This window comes from Heterodontus francisci, chromosome 11, assembly GCF_036365525.1.
Source record: "Heterodontus francisci isolate sHetFra1 chromosome 11, sHetFra1.hap1, whole genome shotgun sequence".
Taxonomy (NCBI): Eukaryota; Metazoa; Chordata; class Chondrichthyes; order Heterodontiformes; family Heterodontidae; genus Heterodontus; species Heterodontus francisci.
In genome coordinates this window covers 31,453,554-31,478,412 of record NC_090381.1, presented here as the reverse complement: position 1 = coordinate 31,478,412, position 24,859 = coordinate 31,453,554, and the positions used below count along the sequence as shown (strand labels likewise).

The window sequence follows — 24,859 nt, the reverse complement described above, 5'->3', positions numbered from 1 at the left end:
CTTCACACAGAGGTGATGCCACTTTAAAACAATCAAAATCATAAGATAAATAGCCTGCATCATAATTTTTCAAAGGTCAGTTTTAAGCCTGGAGATAATTATCTAATATGCCATAGCTTCCTTTCCCCTGTCATTTCAAAACATGCTTATAGAAGCAGCTTGAAATCTGAAAATTCAAGGATCTTTCCTGACAAAAACCAACACAGCTGCAGTTGCATGTCAGCAGCTGTTTGGAAAAAGATCAACATTGAGTAGGAGCTGAATGGCAATCAATCACAAACTTACTAAAGTATTCGGCACACACTTATTCTCCCATGAAGTTTGGTGCACCATCCCCTCCAACTAAGATGTTGGGTAGATTCTCAATAAATCCTAGCCATAAGATTTTCAGTTGTGAGCCCAAAATTATAAATAGGATTACAAGTGACAAGTGTGCTCATCAAGAGGGCAGCTTGTCCACATTTTAACTTTTGTTCCCTGTTCTGCGACCATTCATATGGCTTGTCTGAGTCACTCATTCTCACAGCTAACAGACCAACTGAGTTGCATCTCTTGGTAGCTATCACCCAATTACCAATCAGAAGTCAGGGCAGGGGTACCAGTCACAGCAGAAAGGAAACATGAAACAGGTCCCATTTTACTGCCCATCACTAGTTGCCCTGAGAATTTAACAGTGGACCTTTTCCTTGAATCGTTGCAATCCTCATTGTGATGGGGTTTCCACAATGATGTTAGGAGTTTCAGGATTTTGATCCAGTGACAAGGAAGAAGTAGCAGGATATGTTAGGGTGATTTGTGATTTGGAGGGGAACTTGCAGGTTTTTTTTTTATTTCCAAAATATACTTTATTCATAAAAATCTGTAAAAATTACATTACCAGTTTCAAACAGCACCAAGTCAAAAAATACAAACAGTGCAAAGGAGGTCCGTTTGCTTCATTACATTCATGGGTTGCCTCACAACCCTTCCATTTCACATTTGTCATGCCAATTACATTTTTACATTTTACAGCAAATGAAAATTTTCCCGATACAGTTCGAGGGGTTTCCCATGGATCCAGCTCCTCAGTTCAGCTTGGTGGGGGGACCTTACACTGTGGTCTTTCCCCATTGAGCCTTTGCTGCGGCTGCCCCAAGCTTTAGTGCGTCCCTCAGCACGTAGTCCTGGACCTTGGAATGTGCCAGTCTGCAACATTCGGTGGTGGACAACTCTTTGCGCTGGAAGACCAGAAAGTTTCGGGCAGACCAAAGGGCATCTTTCACCGAATTGATAGTCCTCCAGCAGCAGTTGATGTTTGTCTTGCAGGTGATGATATATAACTACACCCAACGAGAAAAAAGGCTTGTAATGTAACTTTCTAAAATCTGACAACTTGAATACGGAAAGTCCCTTCACAGTACAGAGCTTTTAATATCAAGAAATACACTTTCAGGAACTGCAAGGGAAAGTAACCATCAAGTTAAATGAAGCAGTACTTGAAATCAGCTCCTGGTTTCTTTAAATACCATTTGAAAATGCTGGAATCTTCTGCAGTCCCATTATTGTGGACAGCACCAAGAAGTAGCATTATTCGTGTGGGAAGATCAGAAAATCAGCATCTGAAGTACACCATATGACCTTGATTTGCAATCATTCATGAGGCTCTTGACTGTTCAGCTTGCCCAAAAATTGAGTGGTCCCTGAAACCAGCAACCATTAGTTGAGGCCAAACCCTACTCTGCTGTCTGACCAGTTTTGCCACTTTTCTGGCATAAATGGGGTGTTAATGAAACCAAGATTATCCCACATTTCACTCAGGGGGCTGAATTTTACAATCCCCCCCCCCACCCCACCGACATCAGAGTTGCAGCGGGGGAGGCTGGAAAATGTCTCCAGCAGAGGCCTGCTGTGAGCCTCAACGCCAGGAAGGCATGACCCAATATTGTTGGCGGCGGTGAGGCCTCATGGCGGCCCACCCACCACTTAGCAATGGGAGCAAAATTTACATATGTTAATTTATTTAAATAAATGATTTAATTACTTACCTGCTCCCGCCATTCATCCCAGAGCGATATTGGTGCCGGTAGCTGGCACTCCCGCACTTTAGAATCCCCATCCGGGGATCCGAGGTGGGACACTGGTGGGGTGGGGGGGGAAGGTAAATTTCTCAGTCCGTGATGGGGGGGGCAGGGGTGGGGATGTGGGAGTGGCGTCAGAGTAATTTTATTGGTCTGGGGGTGGTGGGAAGGGGTAAAGTTTAAAGTTGATAATGGGGGAAGGTCAGGAGCACAAGGTAAATGTTTTGAGGGGGGAGAGAGCAGGTAATTATTTCCATGGTTATTGGGGGGGCCAGTGGGAGAGGGTCAGGATAAATGTATTTAATTTTTTAATTGCACTGCAGCTATAAACATTTAAATTAAATGGAAGGGCTCGAAGCCCTTTAAAAATGGCATCAGCACCTGGGCAAAGGCTGCTGATGCCATTGCAGGGGATGGACAGCCTGTCCCCTCCATGTCATCGGGGTAGGTGGTCTGCCACAGCCATTTAAATGAGTCTCCGCACATTCAGGCTGCCATTGTTTACTGCCAAAAATGCAGCTTAAAAAACCAAGATTATTAGTCAAGGATCTTTTTCTTTCACCAGTGTGATGACTTACTTCTATGGTAAACTAGCAATTAAGTTTGCTCTGGATAATCAATTCCACTATTTTACCTGTTATTGATCTCACATTAAAGGGTCGCTTGCTGCCTAGACCTGTTTCATCACCTTTTTTGAATTGGGTACTGATTCTAATTGGTTTCCAATCTGGTAGGATTTACCCAGTGTCCACTGATTCCCAAATTATCACTTCCGTCATCTCAAGAATCTCTTAATCCTCTGGAATAAACCCATGCAGATGAAGCTCGGCACAAAAATGGTTTAGACACCTTGTCAAGGACGTTGGGCATGTGGTGCGATTGCACTTCCGCCCATCTGATTTTGCCCCAAAGCCAGATTCACCTCCATATCATCATTATTATTATTATTTCAAGGGAAGCTTTATTTATAGGTTGAATTAGAGAGTTAAGCTTTTCAAATAAATTCAGTTAATATGGGTGAACAAGTGAAACATTAAGAGACTGTTAGCTAAAGTTAAAGCTCTTGGAATTGAAGGCAAATTATTGATATGGTTAGGAAGTTGGCTGTGTGACCGTGACAGAAAGTATGGTTAATGGTCAGGTAATCTAATTGACAGGACATGACTAGTGATGTCCTGCAAGGATCAGTGTTGGGGGCTCAACTATTCACCATATTTATTAATGACTTAGATGATGGGATAGAAAGTCTCATATCCAAATTTGCAGATGACACAAAGTTGGGTCATATTGTAAGCAGTGTAGATGCAAGTGTAACATTACGAAGAGTTACTGATAGATTAGGTGTATGGGCAAAACTGTGGCAAATGGATTTCAACATAGACAACTGTGAAGTCATCCACTTAGGACCTAAAGAGCATAGAACAGGGTACTTTCTAAATGATGAAAACTAGAAACAGTGGAGATCCAAAAGAGACTTGGGGTCCAGGTACATAGATCATTAAAATGTCATGAATAGGTAAAGAAAATAATCAGAAAGCCGAATAGAATTCTGGCCTTTATACCTAGATGATTAGAATACAAGGGGGCAGAAGTTATGCTAGACGACACCTGGAGTACTGGGCATCATACCTTCAGAAGGGTATATTGGCTGTGTAAGGAGTGCTATGTAGATTTATCAGAATGATACCTGGACTCCAAGAGTTAAATTATGAGAAGAGATTATGCAAGCTATGGTTGTGTTCCCTGGAATTTAGAAGGTTGAGGGATGATTTGATCACAGTTTTCAAGATATTAAGGTGGATAGAGAGAAACTATTTCAGCTGGTTGTAGGGAATCTACGGCTCGGGCATAGTCTAAAAATTAGAGCCAGATCTTTCAAGAGTGAAATTAGGAAACACTTCCACACAAAGGGTGATAAAAGTTTGAAACTCTCTTCAGAAAATGGCAATTGATGCTAGATCAATTGTTAAATTTAAAACTGCGGTTGATAGGTTTTTGTCAACCAAAGCTACTAAGGGAGTATGGGGAAGAGGCAGGTAGATGGAGTTAGTTCACAGATTAGCCACAATTGCATTGAAAGTTGAAACTGGCTCAAAGGACTAAATGGACTACTCCTGTTCCTGTTTCCTGAAAAACTAAACCAAAAGTGTTCATTTTTTCTAGTTTTGTTCTGGATCACAATTTCTGCTAACTTTACAGATAGTGAACATGCTGCCTTGGGTTAATCAGGGCATGTTTGTCTAGCAGAACAAAAGACAAAGGGATTTATTCTCCATGCCCTTGTAGCCAGTTACACTAAGGTTTGGATAGATAAATGTTAAGCCGACAAATACAATTTCTATTAAATCTGCCCAGTCAAAGAAACTGAAGCAAAAGTTTTTATTCTACTTTGTGACTGATAACACTGCATGGTTAAATCAACCAAACAAAACAGAATAAAATTCAGGTATTACATGAATATTTCAGAATTTTATCAGACACATCCTCTTCGGTTGAATCATCTCTTTAAAAATGACTGACAAGATCTGTATTTGTTATGATTAACCCAATCATCTGAAGTGTTGCCCCTTTGTAATAGCTTAAAATATTTATGGCTGAACATCACTCACCTATGTTCAAGACAACTTTTAGGAAGGCTGTTAGGAACATATTTTGACACCCGAGAAGAAGCCTTTTGAAGATTTTGAGAAGGTGTAAATTACCAAGTATGAAGATGCTAAAACAGTTTGACAAAATCCATATTAACACCTTATAAAAACCGACTGAACTGTTTGACACTCCAGCTAATAGAGGTTGAATCATTTTAAATTAAAATTGATTTTAGAGACGTAACCAGAAAACGTTTTTTATATTCATTCACAGGATGTAAGAGTCACTGGCAAGACGAGCATTTATTACCCCCATCCTTAATTTCCCTTGAGAAAGTGATGGTGAGCCGCCTTCTTGAATACAACTGGATGGCTTTCTAGATTATTTCAGAGGGTAGTTAAGAGTCAGCCCCATTGCTGTGAGGGTGGAGTCACATATAGGTCAGACTGGGTACTGATGGCAGATTTCCTCCCCTAAAGAGCATTAGTGAACCAAATGGATTTTTATGAGAATCCAGTGGTTTCATGGTGACCATTACTGAGACTAGCTTTTTATTCCAGATGTGTTTAATTAATTGATTTTAAATTCCCCAGCTGCTGTGGTGGGCTTTGAACTCATATCTCTGGATCATTATTCCATGTCTCTGGATTATTAGTCCAGTAACATGACAACTATGCTATTGTACCCTCTGGCAAATCCATATCATAATCTTGAAAACTGAAGTTTACTATTCGTCGTGGGGTAAACCTAACTAATACTGTGGTATTGTACAGTCTGACCAAGAGCCATGGGTGATGAAACATTGCCGACAACTGGCAGATATACAGTTGCATGGTCCAGGTGGGATACAGCTGAGAGTAAAAGGCAAACTCCAAGCAACTCTTCAGATTAGAGGTAAACAATTGCTGGAGACCTTATATATCTTGGATAATCAAGAATTTTCCATAATGAGCAGGAATGCATGTTTAGAATTGCAATTGATTAAGACGATAGACGAAGTCAAGCAAACAAATCACTTTCAAGCAGAGTAGCCGAAGCTTTTTATAGGATTCGGAAGACTCAAGACTGAGTACAGGATCACACTGAAGGAAGGGGCCAGGCCAATGTGTATCTTCACACCAAGAAGAATACCTCATCAATCGTTGACAAAGTCCAAGAACAATTGGAAGAGGTGAGAAGAATGGACATTGTTCTCCAGTAACACAACGAACGGAGTGGTGTTCAGCCATGGTTCCCGTCCCAAAGCAAAATGGAACTCTGTGTATTTGCATAGATTTATTGCAGCTCAACAAAGTAGCAGCATGTGAGATTCACCCAATGTCCACAGCTGATAACAGTTTACCAAAACTATCTCAGAGCACCATGTTTACGAAACTCGATGCCAACAGTACGTTTTGGCAGATACCCCTAGGTGAGACCTCAAGATTATTGACCACATTTAGAACACCTTTTGGGGGTTTTGTTTCAATAGGTTACCTTTTGGAATAACTTCTGCACCAGCAATTTTTTTTAATTCTTTCATGGGATATGGGCATCACTGGTAAGGCCAGCATTTGTTGCCCATTCCTAATTGCTCTTGACAACTGAATGGCTTACTAGGCCATTTCGGAGGGCAGTTAAAAGTTAACCACATTGCTGTGGGCCTGGAATCACATATAGACCAGACCAGGTAAGGACGGCAGATTTCCTTCCCTAAAGGACGTTAGTGAACCCGATGGGGTTTTACAACAATCGATGATAGTTTGGCACCATTGCTGATACTAAACTTTCAATTCCAGATTTGAACCCGTGTCCTCAGGGCATTAGTCTGGGCCTCTGGATTCTAGTTCAGTGACAATACCACTACGCCACTGTCTCCCCAAACGATCTTTCAACAGTCTATGTCCAACATCTTAGAAGAGCTCAGAGGAGTTATTTGTCACATGGATGACATCCTGATACATGTACAGTCAGTAGAGGAACACGACCAAAGAGTTCGACAGGTTCTACAGAGACTTCAAGAAGCAGGGCTAACTCTAAACGAGATATACAAATTTTCCAAAACTTTGATTTGTTTCTTGGGACACGTCATGAGCAGTGAAGGCATTATGGCAGATCCACAGAAGACAAGGGCCATTACAGAATGTCCTCCTCCTACTACCGTTCAACAGCTCCAGAGATTCCTGGGAATGGTAAATCAATTAGCAAAATTTCTACCTCACTTAGCACAGATAACTGATCCACTGAGACAACTCCTCAGAATACAGCAAGCAGGGTGTTGGAATTCCTACCAACAACAGTATAAGAGGTTCCTGCTCCCGTTTCCCCCCTTACTGATGGTTCTTGACTTTAGGATTTTATCAAGGACAAATTGCACAGACACAGGGTTGGGCTGAACCACAAACTTGTTTATTAAAACCCTCCTAACACACTGATACAAAGACCTCTAAACTAATTTAAAGGACACCACACGATTGATTGGTTAGTCCGATTTAAATCCCTCCACGATTTAAACTCGGCTCCCACCCAAACACACAAGTCACCACGACTTATAAGATAAAACTTCTTCAAAAAAACCACAGGCAAAGCCCCATGTTTCTGCCTCAAACTCACTCAATTCAAAACCCAAATCCTCCCAGGATTTGGTTGTTACACTTAAAATTGCTTTAAACTTTCAGCCTCAAATACCCCTTGATTTGGCTGATAACTTACAATCCTCCATGCAGTTGGTCCTTCTGGTGAAAATTTGTAGGTCCACGAGCCAGGTTGACCATTCCTGACCCTCCTTCTTGACTACAGTGCCAAACCCTTAGATGCTGTCCTTTTTATGATGATCCTTATCGAAATATCATAAACACATCTCCTGAAGCCATTCTGCTGAATGGTCAGTGCTTAGCATCTTTTCATCCCTTTCATCTGTTACCTGCCTGGTCCAGACAGATCCACTCAGTGCTGATGTTATTTCCATGACCGAAACAATGAACTCCACCAATGTGAGGTATTCCAGACTACAGAGCTGATATGCATGAATTTGTTTCTGTCCTGACTTGACTTGATTAATTGTAACAATGGCCTCCCCAATTACTTAATTGGGTTACATGATGGCAGTTATCCTATGTCACTGTTATGATAATGTCCCAAATTCCAGTCCTTTAACAGTATCAGTTCTGTTGTGATGTTGAAATGTTTGAAATTGACCCCTTGGAATGCAGCCTGCCTCTGTGTTTTGTGTTGAGGTTTGGCTTTTATTCACAGTACTAGTGTCTGTGGGGGTTGGGGGTTTTATCCCCCTATTTCATAAAGTCCAGTTTTAAAGTCCAATTGGGAGGAGGGGAAGGAATTCTGATCCCACATCTCCCCCCTTTAATATCTTGAATACTAGAGATATTACCTCCGAAGAAATCTTCTGTTGTGTTATGGTGAGCCTCAGCTAAATCACTATCTGCACCCTCTGTTCCCCTTACAGTGGCAATCTGTCCCAATGGGTACGGGTCCCAAAACACTTCCTCCCAAGACGCCATCGTTGCTAACTCGTTGGCCTTCTGGTTGCCTACCCATTTAGGTTCTGTTTTTGAGTGCGCTTGCACTTTCTGGATATAGTATTTCCCACTGCTGCCTGTGACACTCAATATTGTTTTTAGCAGCGGGGCCGTTAGCAATGGTTTCCCGTCTGCGGACTTGAATCCTCGCCTGGTCCATACTGCCAAATATTCGGTACAGGAGTTACAGGTGAACATCGAATCTGAGCATGTGGCGTAGGGAGTTAGGAATTTTTCGGGGTGCGAAGAATAGGCGACATAGGTGACAGTTGTCAGCTCGGCCTGCTGCGCGTTCATTGTGGTGGGAAGTTTTATAGCCTTCTCTATTCCAGCTTTGGGGTCATATATTCCACACCCTGTCCTACGGTCTCTGTTTGTTACTGAGCTGGATGCATCCACATATATGTCTCTCCCTGTCGGGTGCTCCCCAGCCCGGAACCCCACATCAATATCTCATACCCCTTCTACTGAGCACACGTGATCTGTCCCCGGATAGATCAGATTCAGGGTAGCTTTGGTTCCGCCAATCTTTCCACCGTCAGGTTCATTTGGGAGAGCAACAATGTCCATCGGGCAATGTGATTGCTACTCACTGTCCCATCTTTTATTCTACCATCCAGCAACATCTGTGTCGGGGTGTGACAGGTTAATACAATCTCTGGGGATGACCCTGTAAAAGACTGAAAGCGTTTCATGGCCCAGTATGTCGCCAATAGGTGGAGTTCGCAATTTGAGTAGCCCCTCTCTACGTGGGTCAGGACGTGGGAGGTGTAAGCCACTGGTCTCAGCCTGTCGTGTCGCTGTTGGAGTAACACCACACTCAAACTATCCCAGGTGGCCGCTACCTCGAGGTAAAAGTCCTCATTTCCATTTATTGCTCCCAGTGCAGGGGCAGTTTGGAGGCTCTCCTTCAGGTGGGTAAATGCCTCCAGGCAACTCTCATCCCATTCCCATTCTACCCCTTTCCTAAGGAACCTATGTAAAGGACCTGCCATTGCCATGTAACCTTCGATGAACTCCTTACAGTACCCCGTTATTCCCAGAAAAGACCTTACCCCAGCTATGTCCTTTGGGGCAGGTAGTTCCTGTACTGCTCTCCTTTTGGCTTCGTCTATAGCCCTCTCCCCTGCCCTAATCGTTAATCCTAGAAACTGCACCTCCTCCTGCCCAATCTGGACCTTCTATGAGTTCACCTTAAACCCTGTCTCCTTTAACAGCTTCAACAGCTCATCCAACAGTGACCCGTGATCCTTGGTACTACCCGAGAACAGTAGTAGGTCATCCACGTACTGTATCAGTTGGCTGGGCTGGCAAAAACTCTTCAGGGCATCGGCCATACATTAGTGGAAAATCGAAGGGCTGTTGTGAAACCCTTGTGGGAGACACGTCCATGTGTACTGTTGCCCCTTAAATGTGAAGGCAAATTTATATTGGTCTTCCCGTCTTCGTGGAATAGACCAAAACCCGTTCGCTATATCCAATACAGTGAAGGTTGTCACCTCCGCGGGGATATTCCCTAATAAATCCGCCACTGGTGCTTTGGTGGGTGCGCAGGCGGGAATGTTTTAATTGAGAACCCGGTTGTCCATGACTGATGGGGCTTCCTAACCAGCCACAGGGATGAGTTTACGTGGGTCGCTATTGTTCTCAGGACACCCTGCTCCACCAAGGAGTTCAATGCCTCCCTGCGGAAACTGTTTTGTTTCTGAGGTCGCAACATTGGATCTCCCTGTACCTTTACCTCTACCCCTGCTACCCGACCATGTCGGTGGGTTGCGAATGCGGTGAGATTCTCTTGCACTCACTTAGGGAAGGCGGTGGCATAGTGGTATTATCACTGGACTAGTAACCCAGAGACCCAGGGTATTTCTCTGGGGACATGGGTTCAAATCCCACCACAGCAGAAGGTGGAATTTGAATTTAATTAATAAATCTGGAATTAAAAGCTAGTCTAATGATGGCCATGAAACCATTGTCGATTGTTGTAAAAACCCATCTGGTTCACTAATGTCCTTTAGGGAAGGAAATCTGCTGTCCTTACCTGGTCTGGCCTACATGTGACTCCATACCCACAGCAATGTGGTTAACTCCTACATGCCCTCTGAAATGGCCTAGCAAGCCACTCAGTTGTATCTAACCGCTACAAAGTCTATAAAAAGGAATGAAACCGGACAGAACACCTGGCATCGATCTAGGCACCGGAAACGACAACGGCAAACCCAGCCCTGTCGACCCTGCAAAGTCCTCCTTACTAACATCTGGGAGCATGTGCCAAAGTTGGGAGAGCTGTCCCACAGACTAGTCAAGCAACAGCCTGACCTAGTCATACTCACGGAATCATACCTTACAGACAATGTCATAGACACTGCAATCGCTATCCCCGGGTATGTCCTGTCCCACCGGCAGGACAGATCCAGCAGAGGTGGTGGCACAGTGGTATACAGTAGGGAGGGAGTTGCCCTGGGAGTCCTCAACATCGACTCTGGACCCCATGAAGTCTCATGGCATCAGGTCAAACATGGGCAAGGTAACCTCCTACTGATTACCACCTACCGCCCTCCCTCAGCTGATCAGTCAGTACTCCTCCATGTTGAACAGCACTTGGAGGAAGCACTGAGGGTGGCAAGGGAACAAAATGTACTCTGGGTGGGGGACTTCAACGTCCATCACCAAGAGTGGCTCGGTAGCACCACTACTGACCGAGCTGGCCGAGTACTAAAGGACAGAGCTGCTAGACTGGGTCTGCGGCAGGTGGTAAGGGAACCGACAAGACGGAAAAACATACTTGACCTCGTCCTCACCAATCTGCCTGCCGCAGATGCTTCTGTCCATGACTGTATTGGTAGGAGTGACCACCGCACAGTACTTGTGGCGACGAAGTCCTGCCTTCACATTGAGGATACCGTCCATCGTGTTGTGTGGCACAATCACCGTGCTAAATGGGATAGATTTCGAACAGATCTAGCAATGCAAAACTGGGCATCCATGAGGCGCTGTGGGCCCTCAGCAGCAGCAGAATTGTACTCATCCACAATCTGTAACCTCATGGCCCGGCATATCCCCCAAACTACCATGAAGCCAGGAGACCAACCCTGGTTAATGAAGAGTGCAGGAGGGCGTGCCAGGAGCAGCACCAGGCATACCACAAAATGAGGTGTCAACCTGGTGAAGCTACAACCCAGGACTACTTGCATGCCAAACTGCGTAAGCAGCATGCGATAGACAGAGCTAAGCGATCCCATACCAACGGATCAGATCTAAGCTCTGCAGTCCTGCCACATCCAGCCGTGAATGGTGGTGGACAATTAAACAACTAACTGGAGGAGGTGGCTCCACAAATATCCCCATCCTCAATGATGGGGGAGCCCAGCACATCAGTGCGAAAGATAAGGCTGAAGCATTTGCAACAATCTTCAGCCAGAAGTGCCGAATTGATGATCGATCTTGGCCTCCTCCTGAAGTCCCCAGCATCACAGATGCCAGACTTCAGCCAATTCGATTCACTCCGCGTGATATCAAGAAAAGACTGAAGGCACTGGATACTGCAAAAGCTATGGGCCCTGACAATATTCCGGCAATAGTACTGAAGACCTGTGCTCTAGAATTTGCCGCGCCCCTAGCCAAGCTGTTCCAGTACATCTACAACACTGGCATCTACCCTGCAATGTGGAAAATTGCCCATGTATGTCCTGTACACAAAAAGCAGAACAAGTCCAACCCAGCCAATTACCGCCCCATCAGTCTACTCTCAATCATCAGTAAAGTGATGGAAGGTGTCATCAACAGTGCCATCAAGCGGCACTTTCTTAGCAAAAACCTGCTCAGTGACGCTCAGTTTGGGTTCCGCCAGGGCCACTCAGCTCCTGACCTCATTACAGCCTTGGTTCAAACATGGACAAAAGAGCTGAACTCAAGAGGTGAGGTGAGAGTGACTGCCCTTGACATCAAGGCAGCATTTGACCGAGTATGGCATCAAGGAGCCCTAGCAAAACTGAGGTCAATGGGAATCAGGGGGAAAACCCTCTACTGGTTGGAGTCCTACCGAGGACAAAGGAAGATGGTTGTGGCTGTTGGAGGTCAATTATCTGAGCTCCAGGACATCACTGCAGGAGTTCCTCAGAGTAATGTCCTAGGCCCAACCACCTTCAGCTGCTTCATCAACCTGTCTACACCTTAATCAGGTCCCCCCTCAACCGCCGTCTTTCTAATGAAAATAATCCTAATCTACTCAACCTCTCTTCATAGCTAGCGCCCTCCATACCAGGCAACATCCTGGTGAACCGCCTCTGCACCCTCTCCAAAGCATCCACATCCTTTTGGTAATGTGGCAACCAGAACTGCACGCAGTATTCCAAATGTGGCCGAACCAAAGTCCTATACAACTGTAACATGACCTGCCAACTATTGTACTCAGTACCCCGTCCGATGAAGGAAAGCATGCCGTATGCCTTCTTGACCACTCTATTGACCTGCGTTGCCACCTTCAGGGAACAATGGACCTGAACACCCAAATCTCTCTGTACATCAATTTTCCCCATGACTTTTCCATTTACTGTATAGTTCACTCTTGAATTGGATCTTCCAAAATGCATCACCTCGCATTTGCCCTGATTGAACTCCATCTGCCATTTCTCTCCTCAACTCTCCAATCTATCTATATTCTGCTGTATTCTCTGACAGTCCCCTTCACTATCTGCTACTCCACCAATCTTAGTGTTGTCTGCAAACTTGCTAATTAGACCACCGATACTTTCCTCCAAATCATTTATGTATATCACAAACAACAGTGGTCCCAGCATGGATCCCTGTGGAACACCACTGGTCACACGTCTCCATTTTGAGAAACTCCCTTCCACTGCTACTCTCTGTCTCCTGTTGCCCACCCAGTTCTTTATCCATCTAGCTAGTACACCCTGGACCCCATGCACCTTCACTTTCTCCATCAGCCTACCATGGGGAACCTTATCAAACGCCTTACTGAAGTCCATGTATATGACATCTACAGCCCTTCCCTCATCAATCAACTTTGTCACTTCCTCAAAGAATTCTATTAAGTTGGTAAGACATGACCTTCCCTGCACAAAACCATGTTCCTATCACTGATAAGCCCATTTTCTTCCAAATGGGAATAGATCCTATCCCTCAGTATCTTCTCCAGCAGCTTCCCTACCACTGACGTCAGGCTCACCGGTCTATAATTACCTGGATTATCCCTGCTACCCTTCTTAAACAAGGGGACAACATTAGCAATTCTCCAGTCCTCCGGGATGTTGCAAAGATATCTGTTAAGGCCCCAGCTATTTCCTCTCTCGCTTCCCTCAGCAACCTGGGATAGATCCCATCCGGACCTGGGGACTTGTCCACCTTAATGCCCTTTAGAATACCCAACACTTCCTCCCTCCTTATGCCGACTTGACCTAGAGTAATCAAACATCTGTCCCTAACCTCAACATCCGTCATGTCCCTCTCCTCGGTGAATACCGATGCAAAGTATTCATTTAGAATCTCACCCATTTTCTCTGACTCCACGCATAACTTTCCTCCTTTGTCCTTGAGTGGGCCAATCCTTTGTTTAGTTACCCTCTTGCTCCTTATATATGAATAAAAGGCTTTGGGATTTTCCTTAACCCTGTTTGCTAAAGAAATTTCATGACCCCTTTTAGCGCTCTTAATTCCTCGTTTCAGATTGCGCCTACAATCCCGATATCCTTTCAAAGCTTCGTCTTTCTTCAGCCGCCTAGACCTTATGTATGCTTCCTTTTTCCTCTCAGCTAGTCTCACAATTTCACCTGTCATCCATGGTTCCCTAATCTTGCCATTTCTATCCTTCATTTTCACAGGAACATGTCTCTCCTGCACGCTAATCAACCTCTCTTTAAGAGCCTCCTGTGTCACTGTTATGATAATGTCCCAAATTCCCATCCTTTAAGAGTATCAGTTCTGTTATGATGTTGGAATGTTTGAAATTGACCATTTGGAATGCAACCTGCCTCTGTGTGTTTTGTGTTGAGGATTGGCTTTTATTCACAGAAGTAGTGTCCATGGGGGTTGGGGTTTTTCAGAAAGTCCAGTTTTAAAGTCCAGTGGGGGAAGGAATTCTGATCCCGCAACAGGCATTCCAGATAATACAAGAGATGCTTATTTCTCTGGGCATCTTGGCACACTACAACGCTACACTACCTACAATGATAGCAGCAGAAGCCTCCTCAGCTGGGTTGGGTGCAGTTCTTTATCAGAAGCAACTTGATGGTTCCTGTAGACCAATATTGTATGCATCAAGAGCTTTGTCAGAAACAGAGACACGCTATGAGGTTATATAAAAAGAAGCTCTAGCCATCACTTGGGCATGAGAAAAATTTTCAGACAACATCATTGGATTGTGTGTCATCATCGACACAGAGCATAAACCTTTGGTATCCTTGTTAGACAAAAAGGAAATTGCAAAAATGCCTCCACGCATACGAAGATTTTGTCGAAAATTGATGAGGTTTATGTACGAGACAATATACATCCAAGGAAAGTTGCAATCGTCAGCCGATCACTACAAGGGCAACAGTAGACCATCCCACACAGGAAGCCATGAATTTCATATGTGACATAGAATCATATTTGCAACATACAGCACAAAATTGGCCTTCAAGCACGCAGAAGTTGTAAGAAATACGAGAAGCCCAAAAAGTGATGAAGAACACATTCGCATTAGACAGTATTGTACACAAGGGCGCCACAAGAAGGTCCAGGAGGGAGAACAATGAAGACGTTCCGTGAGTATAGGAAATACTTTACCATAATCAATGACGTATTTTACAATGTTTAGTTTACAATGACAGAATTGTTATTCCTAGTTCAATGAGATCCAATATCTTAGATTGTCTGCACCAAGGCCATTTGGGTCCAACCAAGTGCAGAGCGAGGGCACAATCTTCAGTATGGTGGCCTGGAATATCTAAGGACATCGAGATCATGATCCAGAACTGTCAGACATCCACGATACAGAAGCCAGAACAGCATGAATCTCTGGTAACTGCCCACTTTTCAACTAGACCTTGGCAAAGGCTAGGTATGGATTTATTCATGTTTAGTGGGAAGACATATATAATCAGCATTGATTACTTTTCAAGGTGGATAGAAGTCCGAAGATTACGTTCTATGACCGCTGAAGTGGTTATCAGGATTCTTCAAGACATTTTTGCAACGCATTGGATTCCGGGTGAAATATTATCAGACAACGGACCACAGTTTACAAATGAATGTTTTACTCGATTTGCGGTGAAGATGGGCTTTCAGCATCTCACACGCTCACCGAGGTATCCACAGTCCAATGGTGAGGCAGAAAGAGGTGAGAAAACCATAAAGTCTTCACTAAAGAAAAATGAAGATCCTCCAAGCTCACTCCTAATTTATCGTTCAATGCCATTAATGTGTGGATTATCACCAGCAGAGTTATTGATGGGCAGGACGTTAAGAACACAGATTCCAGTGTTGCTTCAGAAATTGATTCCTGGATTGAAGGCTCGAGACTATGAGAAAGTACGAAATAGGGAACTTCCTATAGAAGGGAATAAACCCAGAATTGTAATAGAAGATTTCGAGCGCTTACCCAAGTTAAACAATGGTCAAAGAGTATGCATAAGTGACCTGGAAAAGGAAAGGTACAGTAATCCATAAACACAAAGACTATCAGCGATCATAAGTGACTGATGACAATGACTGAAGGAAACATACAAAGAAATTGGAGGAATATCATTTCTATTCCCCAAAAGCAACAGCCAATAATTCATTTGGAAGATCCAGAGGAAGATGAACAAACCCAAACTGAACAGAATGTTACACTCAGTAGTAAAGTTCAACCAAGTCAGAAATGCAGACTTACAAAGAAGACTACTTATTATCCCATGCAGACTACAACCAGATCGGGGAGAGTTATTAAACCTCCTATCAGACTAAATCTGTGAAGTCAGAGACTTGGTGGGGCGAAAGGGTAGTAGATAGGTCATGAATGTATATATGTTTGAGAAACGTTGGATAAAGACATTGGGGGAGATGTAGTATAAGGAGGTATAGAGTTAATACTGAAGACAGTGAGAGTAACCCTGCCCACTGTAAGAGTAATAATGTAACAGTCACATGATATGGGCTTGAGGAGAAGAGATAGCAGCACAGATGATGCTAGCTCAGGAGGCTTGTGGAGAGTGTATATAGTAAATGTAAATAATAAAGAGTTGTTAGTTGACTCTATCCGGAGTCTAAGACTTTTTCCAGAATGCCCTAGCAATGCTACAAATACAACAACAACGTATAACACCAGTCTCACAAGTGCTCTGAGATAAGTGCACTTATTTAATTCTCACCACTTGAGTATCCCTGAGAAAGGTCATATAACTTGTGTGGCGTATTCTTTTAAAACATGTCCCCACAGTAGAAGTACTGTGAAAAGATTGGGATGGATTTGGAATTCAACCATTCTGGGAAGACATCCAGGAAGCCACTGAGAGTATGATGGTTCTCAGCAAACCATGCAGTCCCATGCCTACTGGAGCTGCCTGTTGGAGAACGACATCTCCTGCAATGCACAGGCTAGTACTGTTGTCATTATTAACTAGAAAAAGTTACATTTCACCACTGTAGAAAAAGAACAACTCTTCACAGAACAAATACATGTTCAAACCATCTGTGAAACATATGCCAATCAGAATGTATGGATTTTGCCTGGAATTCAAGAGGTCCCTTACAGTCTTTTCCGTGCAATGCATACAAGTCAGACCATTTCCAAAGGTCATAATGGGGCCACAAATTAATGACGGCTTTCCAGAACACCACAAAAAGATGCAATCTTGCACTGCAGGTAAGGAGGACCTTTGATATTCGGGTAAATCTCAGCCAAATCTGGAGACTCATCAAACAATCACATATACTGAATAATATATAGTTTTCAACTTAAGCACAGCCAAGTGGGCACCCTTTATTGTCCTGTATATACTGTGTGACAGATTGGACAGTAACTGCAAAATATATGTATGTATCTTCTGAAACAAAAAAAGGAGTACAGGAGAAGATGTTCAGTTTTCTGTCAGAAATGGCATCATCAGTTAGGAATGTGGAAGTTACATGGAAAGGACTGAAATAATTTCTCACTCCATCACAAATGTCCTTTTATGTCCATGGTTCAAGGAGTCCAAATAATGGCAATAAAGAAAACAAAGACGGGAAGGATTGAAAACAGTTTGGATTATGTTTGAGTTGAAGTAAGTAATTAATTAATAGCCAGCTTCTAGCGACTACTTAAAGACCTTGAAAGTAAATGGCACAGAGGCTGGGAGTCAAATGCTTAGCTGAACTCCGACAGACTGCTTTTCTGCATGCCAGTAGGAATGTTGGTCTGCAGCCCAGCAGTAGGGGCATGCTGTGCAAATGGAAAGGGAAAATGATTCCATCTCTAATTATAATTGCACACTGAACAAATGCCTGCTCTGGTGCAAGCTTGGCTATATTGTGTTAACAGATACTGAGTTGTTGCATTTTGCAGCTAGGCCCACTCAGGCCCGAGCATCTCACGAGCCCGTCAATGAGCCGCAAAAGTCTGCATCTCGAATGTTGCAGCCACTAAAAGCCTCAGTTAAGGGCGAGAATAGGGCTGCCAAACAGCATAGTCCCTTCTGTAAGCCACATTAAAACTACAATACTATTTGAAATATGTGTACAGAGAGTGTTCCTGAGGTGGTTGGTGATCTTGTGATATTAAGTGACATGAATATCAATGTTGGTATTTGGGCAGATGGTGTTGATTGTAGAATGGAAGGACTGGAACAAAGGTTGGACATGATTGTTATGCAGGAGGTCTGAGATTATTAAACTGAACTTCTCTTCAGCAAACTGCTGCCAAACTGCTGTAGCTGCAAGTAACTGATAGATCCCACCCATCCTCTGTCATGTATATTCATCACACTGAATGCCCTTGTCCAATTGTGCCTCCCTGGGTAGTCCTCATTGCAGACTAAAACTATACAGTATATTACAATTATACAGGATACTCTATCTGGACTGTATTGCAGCAAGCCACCAGACCTGTCCAGGCATCTAATTTGTTGTTTCAGGCCTCCAAAGGTCTGTTCATTGAAGTTTCTGGTTGACCTTGTTGCCATCTGATTGTAGTAGAATTCTGCTGCTAATCTTGGATTCCTAAGAGGCATCACAAGTGGAGTGTACAGTGCATAGTCCTTGTTTACAAGCTGCTGCCTTTCAATTGTTGGGGAGGGATGAACAGTTGGGGATAAGATGACCGAAGCAATATAAAAGCATCATGGCAGCTACCAGGAAAGCAGGTACATGATGTGCTCCTGGTGACCACAGACCAGTTGTACAGCTGTGCACCTGGCTTATGACACCTCTTGGGGTCCCAAGATCAACATCAGAACTCCATTACAATCAGATCCATGGGCCAACTAGAGTGACACCCTTTGTGATATATGAAGGTGGTTGTGTTGCATGAAAGATGCCGCCTTGCATTTGTTAGCTCTCCAGTTGCAGCTCGAATGACTTCTTTCTCCTGCTCTGGCTCTTCTTCCTAAGTGTGATTCCTAGGAGCAATGCCTATTATGAAACACAAATTCCATGCCTGTGAGATCTACCTATGAGCAGCAGAGGATCCCTTTTGAAACGGCCACTTCAAAATTTACACTGCCTATAACTTATGGGCTTGAGCAGGAAGTGCCATTAGTCAGGTGGTAAGATGGTAAAATTAGACCTGTGTTATAATTACACTATTTGCATTTATTCATGAAATTCCCACCTATATCCAGCTGAAAGCTATGACTACAAGGAATTATCCACCTTGGAAAATATGGAGAATTCTTTAAGTAACATTAACTGGACAGGAGGAACTAAGTCTTTGTCCACATCTTTGAGCACAAAGGGGAATAAGGAGACCAAAATCACCTCTGTCATCTGGGTTGATCTGGAAATTATTTGCAACACAGTGGCTTCTTACCAGGTGCTACTTATATTATGCAAAGTCAGATCATTAGCAGGTATGTGAGACCTCGATGATGTTCAATTACCTGCTTATACACAATTCCCTAACTCTGTATCAAAACCATGCTGTGCGTGACCTGAAAATACTTGATGAAACAGTGTAAAGGGAACTTTACTCTTTATCTAACTTGTAATGTATTGATTTGATAGGGCTTTGTGCAACATTGAAACCCTTTACCATAGTGCAGGGGTCAGCAACCTGCTGTTTTAGAGCCGCATGCAGCTCTGTCATGATTCATTTGCAGTTCCCAATCTTTATCAGCTGGTTCTCAGACAATTCTGCGAATTTTAAACTGAAGTAAATTTCCAATATTCCGATCTTATTCTTCATAATAAATGGTTGGCTGGCATCCTTCCATCTATGAAAGATGGTGGACACGCAGCAAACAATCCGTTTAGGTAGGGCGTCGTCTCTCTATGAGTGGCATGGACAGAGTGGATAGTCAGAAGCTTTTTCACAGGGTGGAAGAGTCAGTTACTAGGGGACATAGGTTTAAGGTGCGAGGGGCAAAGTTTAGAGGGGATGTGCAAGGCAAGTTCTTGACATAGAGGGTGGTGAGTGCCTGGAACTTGCTGCTGGGGGAGGTGGTGGAAGCAGGTACAATAGTGACGTTTAAGAGGCATCTTGACAAATACATGAATAGGATGGGAATAGAGGGATACGGTCCCCGGAAGTGCAGAAGGTTTTAGTTTAGACAGGCATCAAGATCGGCGCAGGCTTGGAGGGCCGAATGGCCTGTTCCTGTGCTGTACTGTTCTTTGTTCTTTGTTCTCAGTGCACCTTTGCTGATGGTTGTGAAGGCCAATCCTTGAGAGGCAGGTTCTGCCACAAGTGCTGCATGTAACGCTGTGAGTTCTTGTTTTTGACATTGGCACCTGTTGCCAAGCTGCTGTAGCAACAGGTTGTCATGGCAGTGCCCATCAGTCTACAGGATGTGTCGCCAATTCTCTTTATCGCCTGCTAGTAATTCCCAGGTGTGATAGTCACCATTTAGAGCTTTAGATGCTCTACTGGTTGTCTGGTCCCAGCTACCTCACCATAAAGAAGGTCCTTGGGTATGCGACCGTCTTCCATCCTGCGGACATGTCCAATCCACTGAAGCCACCTCTGTTTGATTAGTGCTAACACATTTGGGAGCTCTGCCTTTGAGAAGACTGCTGCATTTGTGTTTTTGTCCTGCCAGGATATACCCATAATGTGCTGCAGACAGCAAAGATGGAAATTATTGAGATTCTTTTCCTGGTAGCTATAAGATGCCCATGTTTCACAGGTGCTGAGAACACAGCCCTTATAAACCATCAACTTGGTTCTAAGGGTTAGCTTGGTGTTATCCCATGACCCAGTCATCACAAGGAGGCATGATCTGCCCAGTGTTCTTCAGTCCGCACCTACCATAGTGTAGATTGTGACACTGACCACTCTCTTATCATCGGCAGAGTGAAGGTGCATCCCCGATAGTTCCACAGCTCCAAACACAATGGTCTGCCAAGCATCGACATCCCTTGCATAAGCAATGATGCAAATACCAGCACTTCACACTGCCACTAGAATGCTTGCTACCCACCAAAGCCTTAATGGGAAGCATCAATGCAGGCATCGATGAAGCTTGGAAGTCACTAAACTCAATCATCTATGAAGCAGCAGAAGCTTCATTTGGTAAAGGTGGAACCTGCAACAAAAACTGGTTTGAGACCTACTCAACTGAGATGATACCTGTCGTTGATGATGATCTTCATAATAAAACATATTGACTATCTAGAGATCATGCTTTAGCTCGATTTTTAGCATTTTTAGAATTTAAGATGTTGTTGGATGAAAAGGAATGTGAACTAACAGATCCTGATTGGTTACAAAAGTTTTATTTCATGGTTGATACCATTGAAATTTAAATATCCTTAACAGAAAGCTACAATGGAACTATAGCTCCCTATTTTTGCAAGAAGCTCTTTTTTTTTGAGTGAAAATTGGAATTATTTGCAAAATGTACAAGGGAAATCGTTTTGACGCATTTTTCCACTGCTTAAGGAATTTTTTAAAAAGTCAAATGATTCAATTAAAAATATTTTTTTAAAGGAAAGAAGACTTTGCTAGTCAATTTCAAGAATTTGGAAAGATAAAAGAAATGCTAAATTTTATATAAAGACCTCATGGCCAGAATTTTACACCCCGCCAAAGAGCGGGCTGGTGGTGGTGATCGGGGCAGCAGCAGCGAGAAGCGGCCCACCTGCCCCAGGCCAATCAAGGCCCTCTAATGGCCAGTTAAAAGCCACTTAAGGGCCTCTGCTCACCGCCACGGGGATTTTACCGCTGGTAAGCGGGCGGCCCAGGCCAGAGAAAAGCCACCTGTAAAAAGTAGCGGCCTTCTGACAGCCTGTGGGGTGCCCTCCTGATCGGGCACCATGTGCCTGACGGAGGGCCGCCGTTAATGTCCCAAATACCCCAATGCCTAACACATCCCCTGCCCCTGGCGAGGCACCAAAAAACGTATCTCTTTTCTGTCCTGTCTGTCAACTTGATCTTGAAGCTGGGCTGCAGTCCCAGCAGTGGCCACTGCCCCCAGTGGTCCTGCCTCAATGAGGTGGAAGTCCCACCTCAGATCAATTAAGGGCCTGGGGACTGTAAAATCAGGTCTGGGTTCCCAGGACCGGAGGAGGCGGGACCACCACTGACTTTTCGGTCAATGGACGGCTCCCATCCGACAAGCGCAAAATTCCGGTCCATGAGTCAGATACAATGTCATTGACACTTTCAGCATTTACTTTTTATATTCTTTTGGGCGCCAGTAAAAGTCAGGCAATTCTCAGTTTACAGCATCAGTTAACTGCATAATGTTCATGATATTCTTGATATAACAATTTTATCACCTTCATTTGTGCTATTCCTTCACTTCATCTTTTAAAATCTTATCATTTTCTGTCTTGCAATTCCGGCATATTTCTTTAAAAAAGCTCCAGGTAAAAAAGTTCTCCTGCCCTGGTAAGACAAAAACTTTAGATAATATTGAACTGGCTTAGTCTATTAGTGCCGTCCTGTAATGTTCTCTCCAGTGATTAGTTATGGATTTGTCCTAGTAGCTACACACCCCATAACTAACTCAGTGCAGACTGGGAATTGATCCTGTATGTCTTGGTTTAACCACAGAAGGCGGTGCAGCTTAATGTTAGTTTATTTATTTAGATATACAGCACTGAAACAGGCCCTTCGGCCCACCGAGTCTGTGCCGACCAACAACCACCCATTTATACTAACCCTACAGTAATCCCATATTCCCTACCACCTACCTACACTAGGGGAAATTTACAATGGGCAATTTACCTATCACCTGCAAGTCTTTGGCGGTGGGAGGATCCGGAGCACCCGGCAAAAGCCCACACGGTCACAGGGAGAACTTGCAAACTCCGCACAGACAGTACCCAGAATTAGTTATTGCCTGTAAAATATAAATAACGAATGGCTTCTGTTACACATACACTCCACAATCATATGATTACTGCAAAACTTTAAAGAAAGAAAAACAAGTCCTTTGATTCACGTTCTACAAGCAAGAGGAAGTAAAGTCACAAAAATACAGATTTTGAAGGTAAAGCCTGGGCTAGATAAAGCTAGACTCAATGAACGGGAAGGGATGAATCATGAATGTTGATTAGCAAATACTGACTGGTACATTGCAACTCCATGCTTTCTGGTTTTGCAATATTTAATTGAGAATATATTGACTTTGTGTCAGCCGGGAAGTTGCAACAACCTGTGATAAAAAGTTTCGAGATTTCTTTTTCTGATTTTTGTAATCACTTTGGAAGTCTTGCTGCAATCATATGTTAACCATTTGTTCCCTCAATGTTGTGAAAATGTTTTAATCATTGCTTATATTTTGATGTGAATAATTTGAAGTTTTAAATTTTGAAACTGAGTGTCACCACCAAACACTCACAGGTCAGGTACTGTTAGATACTGAGCAAACTCCATCTGCACTGTCCCATTAAGCACTTTCATGTCAGGCATATCACTGGTTAGATACAGACCAAAGCTGCCCCCTTAAATACTCCCAAGTCAGGTACAGTGCTTCATGAGGTGCAGCAATGTTTGATGTAGGGTAAAGCTGTTTCAACACAGTCCCATCAAGTACTCTCATTAGATATGACACAGATTTGATAAAGTATAAAAACCGTTTTTTTTTTAGAGATACAGCACTGAAACAGGCCCTTCGGCCCACCGAGTCTGTGCATACCAACAACCACCCATTTTTGTACTAACCCCATATTCTCTACCACCTACCTACACTAGGGGCAATTTACAACAGCCAATTTACCTATCACCTGCAAGTCTTTGGCAGTGGGAGGAAACTGGAGCACCCCGCGAAAACCTACGCGGTCACAGGGAGATCTTGCAAACTCCGTACAGGTAGTACCCAGAATCGAACCCGGGTCCCTGGAGCTGTGAGTCTGCAGTGCTAACCAGTGCGCCACTGTGCCGCCCATGATCCTCTGCCCCTAACTGTGGTTCCTTTGCCCTAGCTTAGAAGAGTACTTTGATGCACCTATGTGATATTTCCATTTACCCCAACAGCTGATCTATTGTCATTGTGAGGGAAATTGCTGATTTGGTAACAGTTTTATGCTGTGGATTGATGCCTGTCAGCTCTGGGTAGAGATTTCTCCAGATTTATATTGGACCCGGACAGTGGGTGGTGTTCCTTCTCAGGGTTATGGGCTGGATTGGAACCCATGTCCCAAATGTGAAAAGAAACTTAATACATATTGAATTATTTTTATAATGTGTAACCAAGTTGTACTATTTATGTCTGCCTCATAGCTTTAAATGCAAAACATAGATTGCTGATTGATTGAAACAAGATGAATACAGATGTGGCATTAATATAGACCATTGACACATCCATAGCAACCTGACTAATGATTGTCTCCATTACCAGAAGTCACACTATATATGAAGAACTTTCTGACATCAGTTCTAAAATTACCTTTCAATAGTGTGAACCTGTGATCTTTGTTCTGCCTGCCTCAGCAGTGCCCACCTCTCCTAGTGGGGCTGCCAGCCTGACATCGCTGCGGCCCCTCTGATTGGACCAACAGCATCGGGATCCCACCCAAGGATGGCGAGCGCAGAAGTGGCCAATTAGGAGGTCAACTCCCAGAAGGTTGGGCCGGTGGATGGGCTGAGGACATGAGCAGGGTCTGGAACCCCATATGGGCCTGACGTGGGTGTGCCGATGCCCTATATCACTTTGCTATTTATGGAAGAGTCAAGATATTTACATGTTAATATATCTAAGAAAATAGTGGACAAAGTGTTGTTGCACAGACATGTGATGGGTTTGCACACCAGAGTCGCACACAAGCGTTTCTAAAACCAGGATGAAGTGAACCTCAAACTTAAATGATTGAAGATGCAGGGAAATAAGGAAACCTGTGAATAAACAAATAGCTGAATAAATTAAACAAATAAAAGCTTTTAAGGCCAAAAAAAAGTCCAACTCAGGAAAAAAATCAGTGAAGGATAAAATACAGAAAACCAAATGATGGACAATAATTTCTCTGAATGCCCAAACAGTTCTATCTTATTCGTCATCTGACTTAGCTGATTTCAAGTAGAGGTGGATAAATACCTTCTAGGCCCCTTTGAGACTGCACTCTGTTCCCTCTTTG

The 24,859-nt window shown here is 43.6% G+C and overlaps 1 long non-coding RNA gene across 1 annotated transcript; it reads right to left on the bottom strand.

Moving 5' to 3' along the window:
* Positions 1 to 878: 878 nt before the first annotated feature.
* LOC137375172 (uncharacterized) lies at positions 879 to 24,859 on the bottom strand. Its single transcript, XR_010975940.1, has 3 exons — positions 24,820 to 24,859; positions 22,512 to 22,626; positions 879 to 1,319 (listed from the first exon to the last, which is right to left on the bottom strand). It is a non-coding gene; the product is annotated as an uncharacterized lncRNA (long non-coding RNA).